This window comes from Ambystoma mexicanum, chromosome 5q, assembly GCF_040938575.1.
Source record: "Ambystoma mexicanum isolate Mex_15411 chromosome 5q, UKY_AmexF1_1, whole genome shotgun sequence".
NCBI classification, from domain to species: Eukaryota; Metazoa; Chordata; class Amphibia; order Caudata; family Ambystomatidae; genus Ambystoma; species Ambystoma mexicanum.
Window position 1 is genome coordinate 424,557,020 of NC_090933.1, and position 23,134 is coordinate 424,580,153.

A 23,134-nucleotide genomic window follows, 5' to 3' on the forward strand; every position below is an offset into this window, starting at 1 on the left:
AGACCAGCCTTTCTCAAGGATAGCAAGTATGGAGGTATCTGTGGAGCTGGGATTCTCAGAAGGGTAATCTTCTGCGACTTGAACCACGTAGCAAAACGCTTCCACTTATGCCCGTAGCACTTTAAGGTCGAGGACGCTGTGGCCTTGGCGAGGACTTACTGTCATGATGCCTACCTCCAAGGAGCCAGACCAGGCCCAGCTACCCCAGAGGCAGACATGTCCCAGAGGGAAGTCTCAGCAGCCCCAAGTAGGGGCCCTTTGGACTCAGTCCTGGCGCCTTTGGCGCCAGGCTCATATTGGACAACAGTCCTGGCGCCATAGGCACCAGGCTCATAAAAGATGACTTTGTGTTTAAAGGTGCTTGGTGTAAACTTACCTGATGCAGACCATGCTGCAACATCCGGGCCACCTAGAGGCCTGAATGGGACTACTTTCTCTTTGGGGACTACTTAACCACACGGGTGTGGCGGAGGAAGAATACATACCTGAGAGGAAGGATACATACCTGGAACTACTTTGAAGGCTATTTAAGCCACGCCCAAGCAGCAACTCACGCTTCGCGTTGTTCTGCATCTAGCAGCTGGACGCTCACCGTGTCTGCTCCTGCATCCTGACTTCTGCCACGCCCGCCAGCATCCTGGAACACCTGCAAAGGGAGAAGAGAAGAGAAGAGAATAGGAGAAAGAAGAGTCCTTATCTGCTAAATCCGCATTCCGGAGACATTTTGCCGACGATCCTGAAAAGGAAGACATTCATTTTAAAAGCACATCGCATCGATCGCTGCAGCGCTGCATTCCACTCACCTTTACTAGGCGCCTCCATGTTCATCAGCGACCATATGGATCCGCAACCACATTTCAACGCCTAGGGAGAAAAAGACAAGAACAAAGGTGAGCTAGGGAAGAGAATAAGAAAACCTTAATTTGCCATCATAAGACTTACCCGTTGGGTCATTCCCACTTCATTTCGGGTCGGTGCCGCATCCTGGCATTTCCGGACCCCGGCCCCTAAGGGGAAAAAGAGACATCAGCGTTAGTGAGCGAATGCTAAGACATTACCTGAACGCTCATTAAAGACTTACCTGATATCTACTGGAACTGCACCTTTCACTTCGGGTCGGTGCCATATCTCTGGCATTTCCGAACCCCGGCCCCTATGGGGAAAAAAGACACAAGCATTAGTGCATTAATGCAAGGACACTAAAGGAACCTCTCATCAAACAACTCACCTGAGTTTCCTTCGTCGGTTCCATTGCTCATCTCGGAATCTTTGTTTTGCACCTGAAATAGAGACAACGGACAATTATTATTTCGGGCTCATACTTATAAACAGAATTCTCACAGTACTTTACCGGGAAGGTCAAGCAAACTTGAACTCTCTACAATCCATGATCCAGTGAAGTAACTGGATTACAACGCGCCGCTGCATCAGAAGCAGGATGGAGAGCTCGTCCTTTCAGACCCTAAGGTGAGACTTCACGGGGAATCGCAGAAGGGTTTCGTGGAGGGTGAGAAGGGAGTGGGAGGCTTACACATTATCCCGCAGATTGTTAATACTCCCTTTTCACACACAGAAGGATATTTCTGCGAGTCAGACAAGCCAGATTTGAAGGTCCGGTCCTGTCCATCTTCCGAGTCCTGCGCTTCACCATAGAAGAGGCAACAGCACTCTAAACCAGGCCTGCGTCTCCGTGGGAGTCAGGTGAGCGTAACACTTCCCTGCAGTCCACTGGGAACTCAACCTCCAAACTCTAAGGCTACAGGAGCGAAAGCTTTCAGGTTCAGCGATCCTGGGACGTGATGAAGTCGAGAAGATCCGGAACCAGCAGCAACTTCACTGGAGGCGCCACTGACAGGCTAATCATGTCCGGAAACCAAATCTGCCTCGGCCACGCCAGGGTGATGAGTATCCTCTTGCATTGGTACTGTCTGAGTGTGTTGATGACTCATAGCAGGAGAGGGAACAGGGAACGCGTATAGAAACAGTCCTTCCTACGGGAAGGAGAATACGCTCCCCATGTTCCTCGGCTGGTGGAACCTGCTGGCAAACTTCTGGCATTTGGAGTTCACCGCCATCGCAAACAGATCGGTCTAGGGTATGCCCCATTTGCCGAACAGGCGGTCCACCTGATCCTGACAAAGCTCCCACTCGTGGCAGAGAGCGCCAGGGATCGAGTGCCCCATTGCTTCCTGATGTAGAACATGGTGGTGGTGTTGTCTGTGAAGATCCTCACCACCTTGCCTTTCAGAGACGGTAGGAATGACTTGAAGGCCCAGAACACCGCCCGTAGCTCCAGGATGTTGAAATGGAGGTCCTTCTCCTACGCAGCCACAGGCCTCTGGCGTGCAGACGTCCGGTGTGCACTGCCCAACCTTCCAGGGAGGCATCCGTGGTGACCATCTCCTGGAATGGGGCGGTTTTGAAATCCTGTGCCTTGGACGATGTGAGAGTGGACCCCCCAACCACTCTATCGCTTGTTGGAACTCCTCGTTGAGAGGGATCTTGTCCGTGAAACTTCTGGACACCTGTATCCAACAGCCTTCTCGGAATTCTTTGAGGGGCTGCTTATGCAATCTGCAAAGGTGGACTAAGGTAGATGCAGGACGACATCATGCCCAGTAACGACTTGATGGCCCGCACCGTGGTCTTCACCGACGATAGCCGTTGCACCTTTCCTTGAATGGCTACTAGCCTCTCTTCCAAGGGAGACACCAGGCAAGACACTGTTGAGTCTGGCGCCCCGAACAGCGCGTTCTGCAATGGCATTGGCAGGACTTAGGATAGTTGATGGAGAATCCCAGGTCCGTCAATAGTCGGATGGTCTCCTTCGTGTGCTCATCAGCCAGCTCTCACGAGCGGGCGCGAATCAGCCAATCATCCAGGTACGGGTATATATGTATGCCCTGAAGATGTAGATGGGCCGCCATTGGTGCCAGGCACTTCGTGAATACTCTTGGAGCCGACTTCAAGCCGAATGGTAGGGCCTTGAACTGGTAGTACTAGCCATGTACCACAAATGTGAACATTTCCGATGTTTCTTGTGAATGGGTACATGGAATTATGCGTCCGTCAAGTCCAACAATGTCAAGAAGTCTCCTCTTTCCAGTTGGCCAGGTATGTGCTGCAACGTCACCATCCTGAATTCCTGGGACTTCAAGTATTTGGGAAGACGCTGCAGGTCCAGGATGGGCCGCCAGCCCCCTTTCTTCTGACTAGAAAGTATCTGGAATAAACTCCGGAGCCCCGGAGTCATTGGGGCACTAGCTCTATCATCCATTTTCGCAGCATAGCTCGTACCTCTTCCAGAAGTTGAGGGAAAAGCTGCTCCTGCCGAGGAACCAGCGGAGTACGTGGACACCTGTGTTGGCACTCCAAGGTGTGAGACCACGGGTACCGGTACCGGAGGCATTCTCATCTGGATCACTAAAACCAAGGTGCGGAGAGTCGACAGGCTATCCAAGGAAATGTGCCTTGGCTGAGAAGGCAACACAGGGAAACTAAGCCCTGCGCCGTTGTCACCGTCTTCCTCGTCATTGTCCTTGTGCACCGTATGCATGGACTCCTGATCTTTGTTGTCTGTGGGCGAGACCGCCATGGCTTGGGAGACGACTTAAGAAGGCTGTTTCGGTCCCCCGAACGCACTTTTTTCCTCCTCGAGTGTTCTGAACCAGGACCTGAGCCGGTATCTTCACCCCTTCTGGCGTACCTGCAGACTTTGCCAAAGCATCTACGGTGGTGTTGCGCTGTGGGGGGAGGGACACTTTTTGAGCCGTGGGAGCCACCCTTGTAGGATCAGCACCCGTTGGCTGTTTTGGTAGTAATAGCTGTCGACAGTCGCTGACAAGGTCTTTGCCTGTGCCGACTGAGCCTGCGCGGCCTTCTCCTCTGTCCGCAGCTTCTCGGATTTCTCCAGTTGCTTAGCCAGGGTAGATGACCTCCTCTTTGAAGAGGAGCTTGATGGTAGGCTGTGTAAGGAACTCATGGTGGCAACAGTAAAGACATACACAGGTGATCACAGTTCAAGGGTGTTTATATAATGGGTGAAATAAACCCCTAATCTAAACCTAAATCTAAGATTGGAGCAAGCTACGACCATCAAATAATAATAAGGCAGTCCTAGTGGCGTCTTGACAAATAAAAAGGGCCAAAACAAGAAATAACACAATTGCCAATCCTTACTTCTAAACCACAAAAAGTGTGGGATAATGTTCACCAGAAAAGATAGAAGTGTTCAGAAAATACTGTGTCAGGATGGTATGACTGGGTCTCCCTTCCCCACTTTTGAAGCACAGGACAAGGCAGGACTCTCGAGCACAGCACACTCCTTAGCCACGTCCGCACAAGGTTCACAGTTCCAATTCAACAATATCAAAACCTTCAGAGACTAAGTCTCTTTCCTGAAAAAGTCTCTTGCCTTAGAAGGGCTGAGGGTTCAAAACACCAAACAAACAAAAGTTCCTTCGGTGGTCTTACACTTGGCTGATTGCCCTTTGCCCTTAGGATCTCCCTCTGCCGGGCTCGGATCTTCCTTGCAAAATGGGCCTCCCTCTGTCAGGTTCACTACGCCCTATCCAACACAATTTGCAATATTCAGGAGCTTTAATGTCTTTTTAAACAAACACAACTGTGGACAATCCTTAACTGGATTTACTCTCGTCGACACAATGTTCCTGTGTGTATTACTTTTCACCCCACCTTGCAGGCATCCCTTTGTCGGGTTCACGTTTGTCCAATATATATTTTACTCTGCTTTATCTAGGTGCGGGATTCATTCTCTATAGCTTTTCCCTTGGCATCCCTCCGTCGGGTTCACATTACCATCTTTCCCACAGTTCATGATTTGCTCTATTTTCATCAGAAAACGTGGGTTCCCTTCTCCTAGCTTTCTTTCGGCATCCCTCTGTCGGTTCACACTTGACTTTTCCACAGTTCACAATCTTATTGGAAAGCAGGGTTCCTTTCCACTAGCTTTCCTCTGGCAACTGGTCTTTCGATTGTACAAGGGATTTGGCGAAGCCCTTGTAGGACCACTGACGCCTCACGCCACCCTTTCTTAGGACCTTCTGGTACTTGCAGTTGTAAAAACAGGTCCCCGTCAGAGTCTTTCGAATGTGCACAGACGTGGAGCTGGCCTCCTCTGCACCTGGACCTTAACTTTAACTGGACTTTCTTTAAAGTTCACAAATACACAAGTTCTTTGTTCATCAGTTCCTTGCGTTCATACTATGTTGCCGATTGCAACCTTGGGCTCAACACAGTTTGGTTCGCTATCAGCTCTTTCTGACTCACCGGCTGTGTGGTGTGGAATCTGTTGGCTTTTCTCGGCTCTGGAGTCAAGGACAGTATCACAGTAGTCAGCGTGCCTCCCTGCCTGGATTATCAATGCGAGAGGCCCCCATGCAATGTTGACATCTGCTACTCCACACGTAAGCTGTACACCCCGGTCTTATGTTTTCTCCTTCAGAGGCTTTGCAGGTCTGGGTTGAAAAGGACAACGGCATCTTGCTCCATGTCGTCCTTTCAGGTTTCGTCGCTTTGCGTCTCTGTTTAAACTGCCGTCCTGGATTAGCTGCTTCCTCATGCGATTGGCCTTGCACAAAGTGTGCTTTCGTGCTCCACCTTTTATCCCTGTGCGGAAGGTAAAGGGCCGTCAGGTGTGCATGGTTAGGGTCAATTGCCTGACTCTGCCTGACCTATGTGTTGGGACATGTCAGATAAACCGCTCTGGTCCTAGTCTGTGGTCTGTTACAGTGAAAAAAAGTGTTTGTGTGGGAAAGGGGTGTGGGAGGTAGAGCTTCCAAATATCCTTGAGGGTAGGAAGGGGAAAAAGTGTTACAGGGAAGGGGATACCGCATCTCAACCCTCAGTATCCCACTTCCACACCCCGAATACCCCGTCGCCCAGGTGATCCTCCCACACTGGCTCACCCACAGGAACTGGATCCAATAGCGTTTATCGTGTCCTGGCCACCTGGACAACAGATCCCCAGGGACTAGTAAGTGAGACATCCTCGGGTTTCTCACAGCTGGCAATGGAGGCGGAAGGTGATGCTGATCGCGCCCTATACACCTTGGGACCCTCTTCTGCAGTGAACCCAGTGGACTTGGGACTTGCGGATCTTGGCTTTATCTTGGGCCACCATGGATGAGGCGCCCTCAAAGGACTTAAAAGACTGCTCCTCGGACTGGCCGGTCCAGAACGAGGCATGGCCCTGCTCGGAGCATGGATCAGAGGCAGTGGTGTTAAGTCATGCCGCCAGCCTACTATGCCTGTCCGTCGTTTTCTTGGAGAAACCAAGGCATATCTCACACTCTACTTCCTTATGGTCCGGGTGTAGGCAGTAGAGGCATTGCATGTGCTTATCCTCCACAAACACATTCCGTAGCCCGCATTTGGTGCAGGGTCTAAACAGGGACCTTCTCTCCTTCTCCTCCGTCATGGTTGAAGCAGGCCCAAGATAGCCCTTGAGAATCTTCGATGAATCCTAGCCCTTGAGGGGCGCGGAACTTCACTGAGAATGGGTCCCCGCTGTCAGCAGATGAAGGAAAGAGCACACAGGCTCATTGAAACAAAGAGGAACTTTTACTCGTCGAAAAACATGAAAAAACATGCAAATAGCTTGGAGAGCAAACTGGAGGACTCCCAACACTGAAGCGTGTGGTAAAAATCTCAAGATGGCTGCCAGGGGAGGGGCTTAGGGAGAGGACTGTCATTGGATGGGGCAGCATGACCCAGAGGACAGTGATTGGTTTTGAGGAGAAATACAGTTTTAAAGTGAAAGTGGAACTTTTTTCTTTTAGGAGGATTCCCCACCTGATGACAGGGAATATTCATGAGCATGGGAATCCATGCCAGTCCCATGCTGGAGAAATAAAGGTTCCATGGTAGATTCTATATCCTGTAAGGGGAAAGAACTAAGGGAATCCACTAGAAATGGGAAGCGGTTTTCATTTGGAGTGGAAGATATTCTTAGAATTATCATGAAATTGAAACCCTCCAGAGCCCCGGGGCCCAACCATATACCCAATATTGGGTTTAAGGCCCACCCTGAAATATGGACACACATACGACATCCTTTTTAAAAAGAAAATCATAAAGACTGGGGTGGTGCCTCCATTAAAAGTGTGTCTAGATCTGATCCGAATAATTATAGGCTATTAACTCTAACTGATTTAGCATAGAAAATATTTTTGCAGTATCTGCTGGAAAAGCTTAATGAGTGGGTACAGAAACAAAAATGACTACCCCCTCACACCAGAAAACAGGATTCAGCAAGGGCATGGGTACCCTATACAACATTTGGACGTTGGTGTACCTGATTAGATCCACACTGGATATTAAGGGATGTAAACTTTACATATGCTTCATGGACTATTCGAAGGCTTTTTACGCTGCGTCACGATCATTACTTTGGCAAAAGTTAGCTCATTGGGGCTGTAAAAGATCCTTATAGAGTCGGATTAAATTATAAGTTACTCACCGTAGTGACTAACTTACTGTTCGTCCTTAATCCCCTTTCCTCCATACTGCATGGGCGTCCTTAGCGATGGAAGGGAGACAGAACCTTTTTCACCAGAAAAAAACGTTCATCCCCTTTAAATTTAGAGGTGTGGGGGAACGAGCCTGGGAGCATGCGCTGCCCTAACTCCACCCTCCGGCTCCACACCTCAGTCCCCATAGACGCATCAACAATAGATTTAGCATTGCCTAATGATACCAGTTTTATCAGGGGGGAGGTTGGTGGGATGTATGGAGGAAAGGGGCTCTATGGTGAGTAACTTAGAATTCCTCTCATGTCCCGTCCGCTTTCCTCCATACTGCATGTGCGATTACAACTGAATGTAGCCCCAGGTTGGAGAGAAGACCCTCTTTAAGCAACAGGTTCCTAAGAACCGCCTGTCCGAAACCCGCGTCTGATCTAGAGCCGGCATCCAAACAGTATTGCTTGCAGAAAGCCAAAGGGGTGGCCCATGTGGCCGCCCTGCTTATGACTTGCAAGGGGACATGTCGCTGGAAAGCGATGGCAGTTGCCTTGGCTCTGATCGCATGGGCATGCATGATGGCTGGGGGTGGCTTATGCTTTCCCTCGTAGGCTTCTCCGATGGCCGAGACCATCCACCGGGCTATGTCCTTGTGATACGTAGTGTATGGCTCTGAGATGACCAGCACCTGAATTTCGCCGATTCTGCAAGCCGAGGCCGACGCTGACTAACAAGGCTGTCTTAATGGTGACCAGCCTGATGTCTGCAGACGCCATTGGTTCGAATGGTTTATGCGCCAGAGCACCCAAGAACATTGTTGAGGCCCCACATGGGGTGTGGCTTCTTGATGGGTATGTAGAGCGTGGCGAGACCAATCAAATGTTTGACAATCGGGTTGGAGTAGGAAAAGCTCTCCTCCTCCGAGTTTCTTTAAGCCCCAATGGCTGCCAGGTAAGTGCGACAAGTGACCACCAGCACGCCTGAATGGGCGAGATGTTCTGAAAAGGAGAGCACGTCGTCCAGGGAACACGCCAGAGGGATAATGCCCCCAGAGTCTGCCCAGTGGCAGAACCTGGTCCACTTGCTCTTAAACTGGGCCCTGGTAGATTTGCTCCTGGCGCCCTGTATGATCTCTAGATTAGCTTTAGAGAGGCTGAGATGTCCATGCATGACCTGCTCAGGAACCACACTGATGGTGAATTTCTCTGGTGGGGGTGGATGACCCTGCCACCCTGTTGTGCCAGAAGATGTGCTGGGCCCGTCGGCATGCACATGGAGGCCTCTCCGAGAGGCTGAGCAGCTCCGAAAACCATGGCCTGGCTGGAAACCATGGAGCTATTAGGATGATGGCGAGGAGGCGAGACTCCTTGATCTTGCATATCACCCTGTGAATCAGGGGAGTGGGTGGAAAGGCGTATGCTGTCATTCCGTCCCACTTGATCTGAAAGGCATCGTCCAGGGAGCCCAGGCCCCGACCCTACCAGGAGGCGAACAATGGGCACTTCTTACTGCCCCGGGAGGCAAAGAGGTCCACCTGGGGGGTGGCCCCTTTTTTGAAAGATCTCCTGCAGCACTAGGTCGTTCAACTGCCACTCATAGTTGTCTGCTCCCAGTCTGCTGAGTCTGTCTGCCTTCAGGTTGGATTCCCCCAGCAGGTGTACCACAGTGAGGAAGATGTTGTTCTCCAGGACCCATTCCCACATGCTGACTGCCAGCCTGCACAGTGGGGTGGATCTGGTACCTCCCTGCTTGTTGACAAAGAACATGCTGGTCGAGTTGCCTGTCTGAATGCGGACGACATTGCCCTCCGATGACCAGGAGAAAGGCCCTGAGCACCAGCCAGATGGCCTTCAATTCCAGCCAATTGATGTGGTACTCCTGCTCCTGCCGGGTCCAGGTGCCATGAACGTAGTGGTCGTCCAGAGTGGCCCCCAACCCCAGAGAGAGGAGTCTGTGGTGATGGTGACCTGTGGTGTAGGTTGCTGGAAAGACTTGCCCGTCCTCAGGTTGCAGTCCCCAGACCACCATGTGAGGTCTGGATGAAGTGATAGAGGAACATAGATCATCTCTGACTGATGGCCCCGATCCTGGTTCCAGGATGCTGCAAAGTGCAGCTGTATCCTCCTCATCCTAAGTCTTGTGTGGGGGACGGCCAGGAGGACTGCTGCCATGAGACCTAGTAGGTGTTGGTACTACCAGGCCGAGGTCACTTCTCTGCTGAGGAAGTGTGCCGTGGCTCTCTCTCGAGTGTCATGATCTTGTCCTCTGAGGGGAAAAATGTTCTCAGAGCACGTGTCCCAAATGCGGCCCAAGAAGGTCAGTGTCAGCGTGGGCTGCAGTTGTGACTTCTTGAGGTTGAGAGAAAAACCCAGCTTGTGCAGTGTGTTCATAAGAGCGTGGGAGGTATGGTGCACTGCTTCTGGAGATGTAGTCCTGACGAGTCAGTCGTCCAGGTAAATGTGGCGGCTTTGCGACCTGAGAAGGGCTACAACTGTGTTCGTCAGCCTGGTAAAGACCCTGGGGGCCGAGTTGCGGCCGAAAGGGAGCACCTTGTATTGGAAATGGTAGCCCATGATCCTAAATCGTAGAAAGGAACGATGAGGCTGCCAGATCGGGAAGTGTAATTACGTGTCCTTCAGATCGAGGGGGCACATCCAGTCTCCCTTGCACAATGTCTCCACTTTCAAAGCTGGTGTAACCATCTTGAATTTTTGTAGAGGTAGGGAGAGGTTGAGGGTGGAAAGGTCCAGCACAACTCAGGCACGCCATCTTCTTTTTCTGAATGCCAAAAATCCTGGAGTAAAAGTCTAAGCCTTGCTGGGAGGCTGGGACTTGCTCCACTGCCTGGCTCTCGACGAGCGACCAAATCTCCGCCAAAAGAGTTGCTGTCCCAACCTGTGGGAGTGGAGAGGAGGAGGGAGGAGAGGCTGGGATAGGGAGGCGGTACCCCATGGAGACTACAGAGAGGATCCAGGGATCCGCAAAATTCTGGCGCCAAAGATGTGCATGGACAGCAAGCTTGCCCCCTACTGGAGACACGTGGACCCGGAAGGGCGTGTCACACCTTTTTTCTGTCTGAGGCTGCTGCGGAGGAGGGGGACTGGGAAAAGCCCTTACTCTGCCCCCCCCCCCTTTTTGTTGTTTGCACCGATGCTGGGATGGCAAACGGTCAGGCTGCCTGGACCACTGCTCTTGGAAACCTCTGTATGTATGCCCCTTCTCAGAGCGTTGCTGTGACTGGGTTTATGATTTGAGCAAGGTCTTTATAAGAATGGATAAAGACTTCGCCGTTTGAGAGCTGTTTTTCTTTTTATCCAGCTCCTCGTCCGTTGTGGAGTGGAAGAAGTCACCCCCTTCGAATGGAAGATCCAGTATGCCTTCCTGGACATCTGGGTTGAATTTCGTAGCACGGAGCCAGGCCGTTCTTATGTCCGTGGCAATAAAGATGGCACGACCAGAGGTGTCAATGTGGGCCACGGAGGACTCCATGATGTCCTGCGCCATGATCTTGGCCTCTGCCAAACCCACCTTGAATCATGATTGGCTCTGCGCTGGAAGCTCTGGGAGGAAATCTGAAATTTGCCACCAGAGCCTCTGGTTAACAGCTGCCAGCACGACATCTGCGTTGGCTTGACGCAGGTGCAAGGACGCGTTGGAATACAGCTTCTTCCCGTACGCCTCCAAGATCTTCTCCTCCTTGCCTAGCAGTGCCGCAGAGGAGGCGGCTGTGGACAACTGAGGCTTACAGAGTACAATGATGCTGCAGCGATCACTGAGGAGCGTGGCTGAGGATGGGCCGATAGGAAGAGTGTATCCCCCTCCATCTACCTATACTTGGCGTTCATCCAGGCGTTCGTTCACCGGCTGGGCTGAGTGGGGCTTGAGCCAACCATTCATGGCCAAGGCAACTACATCCTAATGCATCGGGACCCCCGTTCTGGCAATGGGACGTAGCGTAGATATTTAGTAACACAATATTTGCTGCTATGCCAATGTTCTGTATAAATCCTTTTTGGAAGGGGTCAAACCAGCCGTTGGTGGTGGTCCAGCTGGTTAATTTGGAGAGTATGAAGGATCCATAAATGTTGCCTATGACATCCAGTAACGCAATTGGGTGGTAGTTTTGAGGTTTGTCTTTTTCCCCCGTTTTAAAGATAGGTACAACTGTGGCCGTCTTCCACAAACTGGGGATTTGATGTGTTTTGCAGATTTTATCAAAGACGACATTTATGAAGGTCGCCCATTCCTCCAGATTTTCTTTTAACATTGCGTTACTTAGGCCATCAGGCAAGGTGCTCTAGATGTAGTGAGTTTTTTGATTTTCAGTTGAATCGCTTCCAAACTTATACCCAAGTCCTAATATTCAGGACTAAACGCCGGCACAGGAGTTAAAGGTATTCCTCAGTCTTGAAAAAAAGTTAGAAAGTGTTGTTTCCCACTGTGATTCGCTGACATAATTCTGTTGGGTGTCATGGGTAGTTGAATGATCTTTTATTGAAGTCTCTTGAGTTTTTTTTAGACAGGGCTTTAAGCATATTCTCTGCATCATTCTGAAGGACAGTTCGGCTACCCAGTTTTTGTACTCTTGGGCAGCTTTCTTAGCTTCCATCTTTAGTTTGCTTAAATCGGACTTAACTGCAGCTTTTTTAAGACGCCTTACGATTTTGCGTTTTTCACCTCGTCGTAACAATGGCGCCACCCTTGTTCTTGTGTGTTTTCCCGTTTGTTTGTTTTTTTAGTTTGAATTGGTCAAGTAATACCACAAAATCCGCCTGATTTATGCCTTTGGTCAGGTTTCCTCTACTTGGTTGCATAACAATTTTCCAGTTATTGTTTTTATGTCATTTGGTTTCATCCGGAGGCGATTACCGCCATTGTTTACTACCACGTCCTACTCCCATCATTGGCCTCCAAATTTCTAATCCCCTTGTAAAAGTCACGAGTCTCAAGTTATGGTCGCTGTTTTTAGTTTGAACAATCTCATGCTTTGTGATATAATGTGCCAGATCACTTGAGAAAAACACGTGATCGAAATTGGCTGCTTGATCTCTCCGCCAGGTTGGAATTGCAGGTTTTGTTACCAGACGTGCTGATTCAACAGAGACCAAACTCCTTAATTTCATGGCTACTGACCAAAGTTTCCATCTCTGTTCACGGAGAGGATTTGATTTATATGTAGTTGCAGTACCATTCGATAAACGGCAAGCAGCATTCAAGTCTCCAGATATTAAAAATGTAGGGATGTCATACTTTAGCAGGGCCATGTCAATTGTTGATTTTATCAATTCAATAAAGTCTCCGTTTGAGATCAGCTCAGGGTTCCAGTAACAATTAATGATGATCAAGTTCTGGATGGTTTTCTCTGTCTTTTGGGGTTCCACCATTGTCCAATCAGCTCAAATTACCAGAATAAGGTGGTCACAAATTAGTACTTCTTGAACAGATAAGCCTGATCCTGACTTTGTAGCCGTAAGAAGCCCAGAAATAGGTCGGCCAATAGGCCTTTTCTTTGCTGGCACCAGTCTTATATCATAGCCATCCATTAGGGGTGGGGGTGAGCAGCCATGTTTCTTGGAAACAAATGATGTCAAACGCTCCAAGATTTAGATCACTGGGTGCCGTCAGATGTTTGAACCCCCTAGTATTCCAAGACCCTAATTTTAGCTCTTTACTATTCCTGTAATTTGCGGTTATAGACTTGATTTCCTGCCGACAAACATTCTCAAATTGCTATTCAGTCGGGGTCCTTGAGTGAAATTTTGATTTCCACCTCCACGACTTATTAGATGTTTTTTCCTTTCTAATGTTGCTCGTCCATAAGAACCAGTTTCTCTTCTCCTGGTTTGTCTGGATTGAACGTGATCTTTAGAGTTGGTCTAAGACTGTCTTACTTATGGTCACAGAACAAATGGTGCCGTTCTAGATTTGTGTTTTTTGTGTATTTGTAATGAATTTGCTTCGCAAATATTTTCTCTTGTTATGTTTGTGGCATTGTTTGTGACACTTGATTTGTTCTCATCAATGCCTGTATGAACTTATATCTATGCACACCAGTTGTTGGTAAAAACTTGTAATTCAATATGTACACCAATTGTTGGTGATTACTTGAAATTGAAATTGTGTTACACTTTAAAAAAAATTGTTTTTTTAAATTTCAAATTAAATAATGGCTACTAAGTCAATACAGTAGTCTGTCAGAGTTACTGCTTGCTCACTCCAGATTGGTGCCTTTGTCTCCAAATGGATAAGCCAGAGATATAGATTCATCGATATATCCAGAGCTTTTTCTGGGTTCAACATTTCTTGCTCTTGCAGGCAAACTCTACATGAGCCTCACCTGTAGCTAAATAATCACACGGAAATTAGAAGTGTGTGAAACAACCCATGTGGGTAGGTCAGCTCTTCCTTTGTGTACCAGTTCCTGATGCCCTTTTTTGACCTCCAGTGTATAGGGCTTTCCCTTTTGTTTACCTAACTAGTTACCTGGTCACCCACTGAACCTCACAGGCACCAGGCTTCTGCATTGTTAGGGAGAATTCTCTGTTTAGGCTGAATTTCCTAACCTAGTGAGTCCCCCAGCAGCTTTGCTGGATTTTTGGGGTTTATTTTTTTCTCCTGCCAGGAGTGAGACTCTCTTACCCTCACTCTTGGGCATGATTTGAGTGTGTTTCTTTGAATCTATATGTGTTTAATGGGCTATGGGGTCTTTTACTCCATAGGGCTTCATGTGTTTTTGTGATGTGTGTTACACAGCACCCTCCGTGCAGTAGCACAGGGGTGTCATAGTGACCCCCCCAGTATAGACTCCATACCCTGGGACTGACTACTGTCTCCCAGGGCATGTAAAGTCACCATTGACTTTACTAGTCTTAAATTCTGAACAGAACCAGTACAAACCATCATATTGTGGACGTACTGGCTGGGGCAATTCAATTGCCCCGGGGTCTGTTAGTCGAGGGGGCACGTCTCCGTCCCCCCTGATCGAGTTTTGGCTGGTGGCAGTGGATACTACTTTTTATATTCAACCGCGAATATTTTCCTATGGGATTTCCCATTGTTTTAGGCTACTACCTTTATTTAATTATTTACGGTAGCCTCGAACATAACGCCGGTTTATTTAATTAATATTAATTCTCCGGTTGGTGTTTTTTGCCAAAACTTGATTCTAAAATGGCGTTTGTGTTCTCTTCTGTGACTCCAACCCAAGTCTAGCCCTTTGTTCCACTTTTTGGTGGGCTTCTCCACAGAAGCCCTCCAAAGTGGTGCCACTCTGTCTGGGGTACTTAGGAGGGGTGGAGGGAAATTTAGGCACCCTGGACTGAGTTGCCTAGGCAACTCAAGTCACACTCCATCCTGATTGGCCCAAGTGGTGAGCCGGCCGGCTCACCACTTAGCATGTTTGAGTGACAGCTAGGCTGAGTGAATGAGGGTTTGCTGCATAAAAGCAGGGCTTTGGGGACTGGAACTTCAGAAGTCGCCACAGGACCCAAGAATCCGACGAGGGAGAAGCTGAGCCGACCTGCCACGACACCACTACCGGTGGAGCCCTGCTGGACTGCCTCACCACTTTTCCCAACGACAGAGGAGATCTCCCGCCGGAGAGTCTTCTTCCTTTGACTGGTGGGGATAACCAGTTTCACCGTCTTTTCGCCTTCCCAACGTACCTCGTGGCCGCCTTGCCTGTGCCAAGCACCCCGGCAACCGGGATACCACGTTTTACCACGACCGCGAAACAAAGGTACCACCTTTAACAGGAAAACTCTGTGGCTGGTTTCTGCCCTGGTAGTGCAACGACCTTCATCTTTCCTCCAAGTCGAGATCTTCTCTTCCCCTGGACGATGACGCAACTTGCACCCACTACCAGGAACAACTGCCACCGCTGGAGGATCCTTCCCACTTAAGGTACCGTGTCCCGCCTGGCTTCCCTTGCTACCGACTGTACAGGGTAGATTTAGCCCCCGGCTTTCGAACCTGGGTTAGCCTGGGACACCCTGGCTAAACTTCCTTAAGCCTCTCTAAACTCTTTTTGAACCCTCTGCAAGACTCTCTAAGCCTAGTGTAACTGTGTGATCTTGGGCGCATTTGTGCTCTGCTCTCTCTAAGAGTGGGCCCAGCCTTTGGACTTTGGCTCACCAATGACTTTTGCTCTTCTGCCTTGCTAATAGTGTTCCTGAATCTTAGAGTGGTGTACCTTTCCATATTCTGTCTTTTTCCCTCCCTTTCTCACAAACTTATTGGAGTGCAATCTAGTTAAGCGCTCACCTCTGTATGAGAATAAGTGGTGTTTTACTGTGACTTATCTGATAAGGAAAAAGGGGTGTATATATTACAATAGTAACTGTGTTTAGAATATTTTACAATAAGAGTGCTGGAGTGTTTCAAACTGTGTTTTTAAATAAATAATTATATACATTGATACCAAAGCTCTGGTCAGTGTTTGCTTGTATTATTGTATCCGAGTGCCTATTGTGTATACTTTGCATACTGCCTAACTCTTCTTGAGGGAAGTCTGACTGCTCAGCCACAGCTACCAGGTAAATCTGTGTGGTACAGACTGCTACCAAGTGGGTTTACTGCCAACACCTGTAGTCTTAAATCTTTTGCAGTGGTCCCTAAGGGAACTGCACAGGTTTCTGCCTAACATGCATGACCAGTAGCTCCTTGCACTGCGTCCGGGTTCCCACCCACTTAGGGACTGTATATGCAACCCTACAGTCCCCTGCATTTACTTGAGCCACCACCCTCGCAGCACATGCTGCATTTTTGCCACCACACTGCTCTTCCCTACCCCTCACACTTGCACGATCTGAATGACACAAGGCCTAGTAGGATTGTTTTGTCCTGCCTCGATCAACCCTTCCTTGTCTTGTTGCACCTAGAAACACTTGTGTACATGCGTGTTATAAATGATTTATTCTTTATTTTTATTAAAAAGGTATTATACATGTATGGTACATTTTTAACCTTTTACAGCAGAGTGAAGAAAACATTTCAATCAGTCTTTCAAACCATTCAATTACCCATTAACTTTCCAAGGTCCTGTTTTCTATTGTCTTCTACTTCATTGATATGTTTGAAGACCTCCTCAGAGTAGGTGATTAGGACAATGATTAACGATATTCTTTCCCCTTGCATACAAGTCTGCCACCAATCGCTGCCTTCATGTGTTTTGAACTCTCCAAAGAATGAACCTAGCATCCTAGTTTTTTGTGGAGTCATTGCTGTGCAGAACAGGACGAAATGGTTGAGTGTTTCTCTCATATTCCCTACTTTACACAGTTTACAGTTGGTACTCCTTGAACAATCTCTCGACCTATGGTTTAGAATTTCCAGAATTGGATACAAGTTCAAGAGGAATCTTAGAAATTTGGATTTTAACCAGTTACTTGGAGACTTTAAGTACTTTGGCAGAACGTTATAGGTGCTGCATACGACGCCGCCTGGTGGCAGAATTTCTAGTGGTCTCCTGGGTCAAGACCCAGTACTGTCTCCACAGTTTGGTTTTTAATTGAGACAGGATTGGTCAATAGTTGTTCTTCAATGGTGGCTAGATCTTCCAATACATCTCAGCAGGTTTTTCTCCATTCTTGTAGATCTTTGTTGCCTTTCAGCAAGGTAGGACCATGCAAGTATTCTCTGACCTGGCCTCAGCCTCGCCCACCACTATCCTATGTGGCGTCCTACAAGGATTATGCATTTCGCCCACCCTCTAACATTTTCAAACGGCCCCTCTTCCTCATCCTCGACTCCCTGGGTATCGCGTACACAAACTACGCTGACGATACCCACATCCTCCTTACCCGAACAGGAGAATTTGACACTGATTCCAAAACACTGAACCACATACAGCACGATTCAAGCATAGATGGCAGCCAATGGGCTATGGGCTATGTCTAAAACTGAGCTATTCATGGATGGCTTCAAAGAAACACTTAAGAACCTTGACACCCAATTTAGTCACTTTTTGATCGGCAGCATCAAAATCCCAGTGGATAACTCCGTAAAAACACTGGGTGTCTATCTCGATTCAAATCTGATGATGATGAGGCAAGTTAACGCCATCGCCTCAACAGCGGCCTACCAAGCTAAACTGTTAACAGCAGCCAGACTCTTCCTCTCTAAGGATAACCATCACAATTGCCAGAGCTATTACAAGATCAAGACTTGATTACTGTGATGCTTTGTTCCTGGGAACTGCCACAAAAAACATGACCAAACTCCAAACCATACAAAACAGCGCTCTAAGAGCAGCCACTGTAATACCCAAAAAAGAACACATCACCGCAGCCAGGAAGCAGGCACACTGGTGCACAGTAAAAGAAAGCTGTGAAAACTATGCCCTTCAACTAAAACTTCACCCAAGGTGTGAACACTATCATCCACACTAGGGCTAGCATATCTAGGCACAATATATCTTAATCTGAATCTGTATTGGTTTATCATTTGAATGAAGATACTCATATGGCCTGACCTTATCACATGTATGTAACTTCTTATTTTGTAACTAAGATTGCCACAAGTAACAGTACCACAATGCCTTTGGGCTGTATGTGCGCTATATAAATATAAAATAAATACAATTTAAATAAAATTACCCTCAATAACTTCTTTCAAAATGCCAAAATCTCTCAGTTGAGTGTTCAAAATGCAGATCCGGAATAGAGACAGGTTTTTCCACAAAAACTGTGCATGCATGGAAATCAGGCCTAACTCTTGTCTTAATTTTGCGGCAGGGACACAATTTGGTATCTTCAGGATTATTCGCCAAAATCCTCCTAATAGAGAATAACACATTTTCACTGGTATTGCCTCAAATGCTTCAGCCCCAAAGGTCACAGCTGGCACTTATGTAGAAGGTCAAGACAGGGATAGTTGAGAATTTACCAAACTTCTTCCCAATCAACCTTCCCTGATTCACTAAGGCTTGCATTTTGGACATGCACATGTTTGTTTGCGGAACCCCTTTCACGGATGTGCTTATACAGCTGCCCAATTATGTAAAGGATAAAACTTCCAGTATCCTCTCCTTTTCTATATACCATGTGTTCTTACCAGATTTCCTCCCTTTAGCAGATTGAATCATCAAGATCTTGGATTTTTTGAAATTTACTTTCAAATCATTCTCCTGTACGTACGCATTTAGGGCATTAAGTAGGCGTTGCAGGCCCACCAGTGTTTGGTCTATTAAGACCAAGTCGTCAGTGTGCAAGAGATGGTCGATATACATTCCATTAATGTGTGGGGGGAAGCTTAGTACCTTTTTCTGGGTGGCCCCAAGCTCTGAAAGGAAAAGGTTGAAGCGGGCAGGTGCAACCCTCTTTCAAGCCTCTTGATTTTTTTTTATAGAGCTCAACAGGGTGCCACATAGATCCAGTTTTATCTGTAGCTCTGTTCCTATATGCAGGTCTTGTGGTGCTTTCCAAGATGTCCCACGGGCATCTCCACTTGGCCTGTTTGTCCCATAGTATTCTTTAATTTATTGAATCGAATGCCTGTAAAAGATCAATAAAAGCCATATAGGTCTGCTTATCCAGGTTAATAAACCGCTTTTCATAAGGTTTAGTCTGAGCACATTCAACAACGTGTTCATCCCCTTAAACCCTGATAGCCAAATATCCAACCGTCCTGCTGCCAATGTACATGAGGCCGATGTCGCCAACAGTAGCTTGGCAAATCCCTTACCCGTCGCATCCAGGAGAGCAATAGGGCGGTAGTTAGTAGGATCGGCAGTTATTGCCCTTCTTGAAGATGGGGACCACTATAGATTGTTTTCCAGGTTAGCAGGATCTGCTTGAGCTTCTTCATGCGGTCGAACAACATCCCCAGAAATGTTGCCCATAATTCCGGGTCCCCCTTCAGGATGGCATCTGCCAGTTCCCGGCGCGCTCCAGTTACTGGATTTGCTGATAAGCTGCTGTATGTCATCCTCCCCAGTAGGGAAAGACCACACTGAGCAGGCACTAAGGTTTTTGTCCGGGGGCCGTCCCTTCCGGCTCATTGAAGACTTTTTTATAATGGCTCTTCCATTGATCTTTCGTTACTCCATTAGCCTGTAGTGCCATTATATGATATGATAGGTTATTTATAAAGCGCTTAATACCCAGAGGCTTCTAAGCGCTGACCCGGGGATCGAACCTGTGTTGCGCCGTGTTGTCTTACTTCCAAGGCCCATTGTTGAACAATTAGTTGAGGAGTTTCCAAATCTCTCCTATTTGCTTTTTTGCAATTATTTCCATCATGTGCTCCTCGTTGTCCTGGAGCATTTTATGCTAACGTGCTTTTACCCAGTTTTAAGAACGATATTGTCTGGATTTAATTAGGTCGCTGGGTATAGGAAAATAATATTTTTTTAGACTTTTTATGTCGTCGCGCAGTTTTCTTCTCTCTACCACGAGGTCTCAGTCAAAGCAATGTTTACAGGCAAAGTCTGGTCTTGATCCCATCATTTTTGATTCTTTGAAGACAATCAATAGTTTTGGGTACTGCAAGCTGATGTTTTTGTCCTTGTTCTTATTTGGTCGAAGCTTGTCTAGCTGTTTGATCAATACTTTTAGCATTGGTGTTTCAATTTATTACGGCTTTGGGTAATCTCCACCGGGCATCGATAGTATTCTCCATCAGCTCTCAGGAGCCCATTACAGTTCAGCTGGAGCATGGCAAAGAGTCATTCACCTCACAGCTACATAGACAGTCCTTGGGTAAGTCTCCTCCTTTTCCCCAATCAAGTCACTCACCTCTTCAAAGTTATTTTCCATCTACCGAATATTGAAGGGTGCTCCTCCATACTGCTTGCCAATAGTCGAGAGAGCCTCCATCACTCCTGTTCCCCTGATGGGGTCCGTGGGGGCAGCAGCTAGCAGCCCTAGAGCAACTGCAGGGAACTGCTCACACTCGGCTCTCACCCCGATCTCACTCCGTGAAGTGAGCCTGTGTAATTAAAGGTGTTGGAACTTCTCCTCCTCAGTAGGCAGCAGTGTAAACAGACTACCACCAGCGACCAGGGAACTGCTCACACTCAGTTCTCATTCTGTTTTTGCTCCGCAAAGTGTGGCCTGGTCATTTTTTTTTAAACTATTAATTTCCAACACAAACATTAACAACAATAAATATTACACCACAACTGGCATTTCTTGTTGGGATCTGCACTCTATGCTCTGTCTCCTTGGCGCATCGGCTTGGCTCTCTCCTTGTCTTTCCATCATGTTCAGTATTGATCATCCCTGACTCCCGCGTTGGGCCCCTTGCAGCATGTCCACAGCCCCCTCAGAGTTCCCTCGCTCACATTGTCGCCGGAGTTAAATCCTCCTCTAGTCCATTAGGGCTTATCATGTCTTGCCTTTCCGTGCTGTTAAACCGGTCCTGTATGAGAGAGTTCCATGCAAGTAATTTGGCGCCACTCTCCCCCTCGCCCCTCTGCGTCACTGTGGTCCACACTGATGTTTCCGCTATTGTCAATTTTTTCTGGAGGTAAGATTCCAGCGACCACGCTTGCATTTGGATCCCTCCTGCCTCCGCACTCGTTTTCACAGTGTCCCAAAAGTTGAGTATCACTGGGCAGGACGAGAACATATGTATCATATCCGCCTGTTCTGTCGCACAACGTGGGCAGCTTCGGGTTTGTGTCCAATGTGTGACATTCTCATGGGTGTGAGGTACGCCCTGCGCATTGTTAAGATGGATTTCTGAACTCTGATATGGAGGGGCAGAGGTTCAGAAGGCCAGCCTAGTTTCTTGGAACAGGGTAACATCTGTACAAGCCAGACCAATCAGGGTAGCGATGGCGGCGGTCAAGACTAAGTCTCAGGAGGGGTGAGGGTGACTGAAAGCCCGCAATGAGCACACAAAGCAAAGCAGTAACAAATTACTCCAGACAGGTGTTATATTAAAAAATATAGACATTTATTACAAGGCCTTTGTAAGATCAACCATAGCAAAGAATCACGATAATACTAAAGTAAACCAACACATCACAATCAATACAATATATACACAAGACCGAGGGGTCTAAGGAGTTAGGAGCACGTAATATGTAGACCACCTAGATGGGGAGGAAAACAGGCAGTGCAAGTAGTCATTAGACCCAGTTCGACATCAGAAATACACCTAACTAGGAGGAAGTCCGAGCCCTACGATGAGAGGAGCCTTATGCATGCTCAAATGTACCTGCACACGCTGGTGCCAATGGATAAAGTAGGGTCTCTTCAAGGGTCTCAGGCAGTTCAGGAAGGTGAATGAAGCGATGAAGAACGAGTCCCCACTACTCGAGCAAGGCCTCCACTTGTGGGCAGAGGCAGGGTGAGAGTGCGGGATAGAGTCGCTATTTCGCAACAGCGGTGGAAAAGAAACGGGCTCCTGCACGAGGGGCCACCGGTTGGGGTATGGACTACTCACCAGTCCACGACGCAGGCAGACCCAGACTTCTCCAGTTCAGTTCACGCTGCTGGCAGGTTCAGCGGCGATGATCAGGACGTCTCGACACCGTGTAGATTCTGTGTAGCAGGATGCAGGGTCGAGGGTGTCCCAAAGGCAGCGGACGCGCACAGGTTGTTACCACAGCAGGGCAACACGGCAACCGCGTTTACTCTGGTCCGGGCGCACTCGTCTCACTTCAGACCTGGGAATGCCAAGTGTACGAAATTCGTTGTGAGGGTGCCGTGGACGCAGAGCAAGCAGTAAACCAAGTTTTGAGAGCTTCCCCGAAACAGCGGCGGTGACAGAGCAAAGCTCCTGCGTAAACTGGTCAGCCCACTGGTTGGCCCAGGGACACTTCCGAAGAGGCTTACTTGCAGGGTTTGATGAAGGTGGCAGGAATAGTTGATCCCACTATTCCAATGGGTCAAAGCGCCTTCGCAGACCTTCTAGGATGATCAGATGCAGAGGGGTCTCTCAGGACGACAGCAGTTCAGGGTGCCAAACCTTCAGCGGGTCACCAGCGGTTCCTCGACTCAGCTTCTTGTTGCAGTATACTTGGCTCCTTATCCCTTGTTCGGTGTGAACTCAGGAGATCGACATGGTAGTGGTGTTTTCAGCCTCCTCTTATCCAAAGTTCCCTTCGCGCCAAAACGGAGAGGACCCAATGGGAGATCTGCTCACAAACACTCACACTATATGTGGACCTATCACGGCCCAGAGTGGTCCCAGGCATTGAGGACACTCCAGACTCTCTGGCACCCAGGATGTGTATTGGGAACAGACATCCCAGCCCACATCCTGGAGGCACACACAAGGCATGCAGAAGCCCGCGAAAGCGTTGTTTCTCGCGGGAAAGTGCATGACCAAATAAGGACTGCCCCGGGTTGGCTCGACCTGGGGGAAGGTGAAGGGGCAAGACGGTCAGCGGGCAGGACAAAGAACCTCGTGGCAAGGCCATTTTGGAGCCAGCAATTAGGAAAGAAATCGGAGTCAACAGCTACCCTAGTCAGGCCACTTACTTGTGCCAAACGCGGTAAGCGCGGATAGCATGGCGAAAAGGGGTTCAAAACACAAGAGAAACGATAGCTGCCACCAGTCCTGTCCGTGACACACTTGCACAGTTCATAATAAGTCCAGCAAGAGGTTTCTAGGGCCTTTGGAATGACTAGAGACCCAAGAGCGCGGTAAAGTAAGTTACAGTGCACTCTTGTTTCATGTTACACAAAAGCTGCAACATGAGG

At 48.3% G+C, this 23,134-nt stretch overlaps 1 protein-coding gene across 8 annotated transcripts in view; it reads right to left on the bottom strand.

Moving 5' to 3' along the window:
- OSBPL1A (oxysterol binding protein like 1A) overlaps window positions 1-23,134 on the bottom strand; it is a 2,815,351-nt gene that overhangs the window by 2,424,852 nt on the left and 367,365 nt on the right. The window lies entirely within an intron of this gene.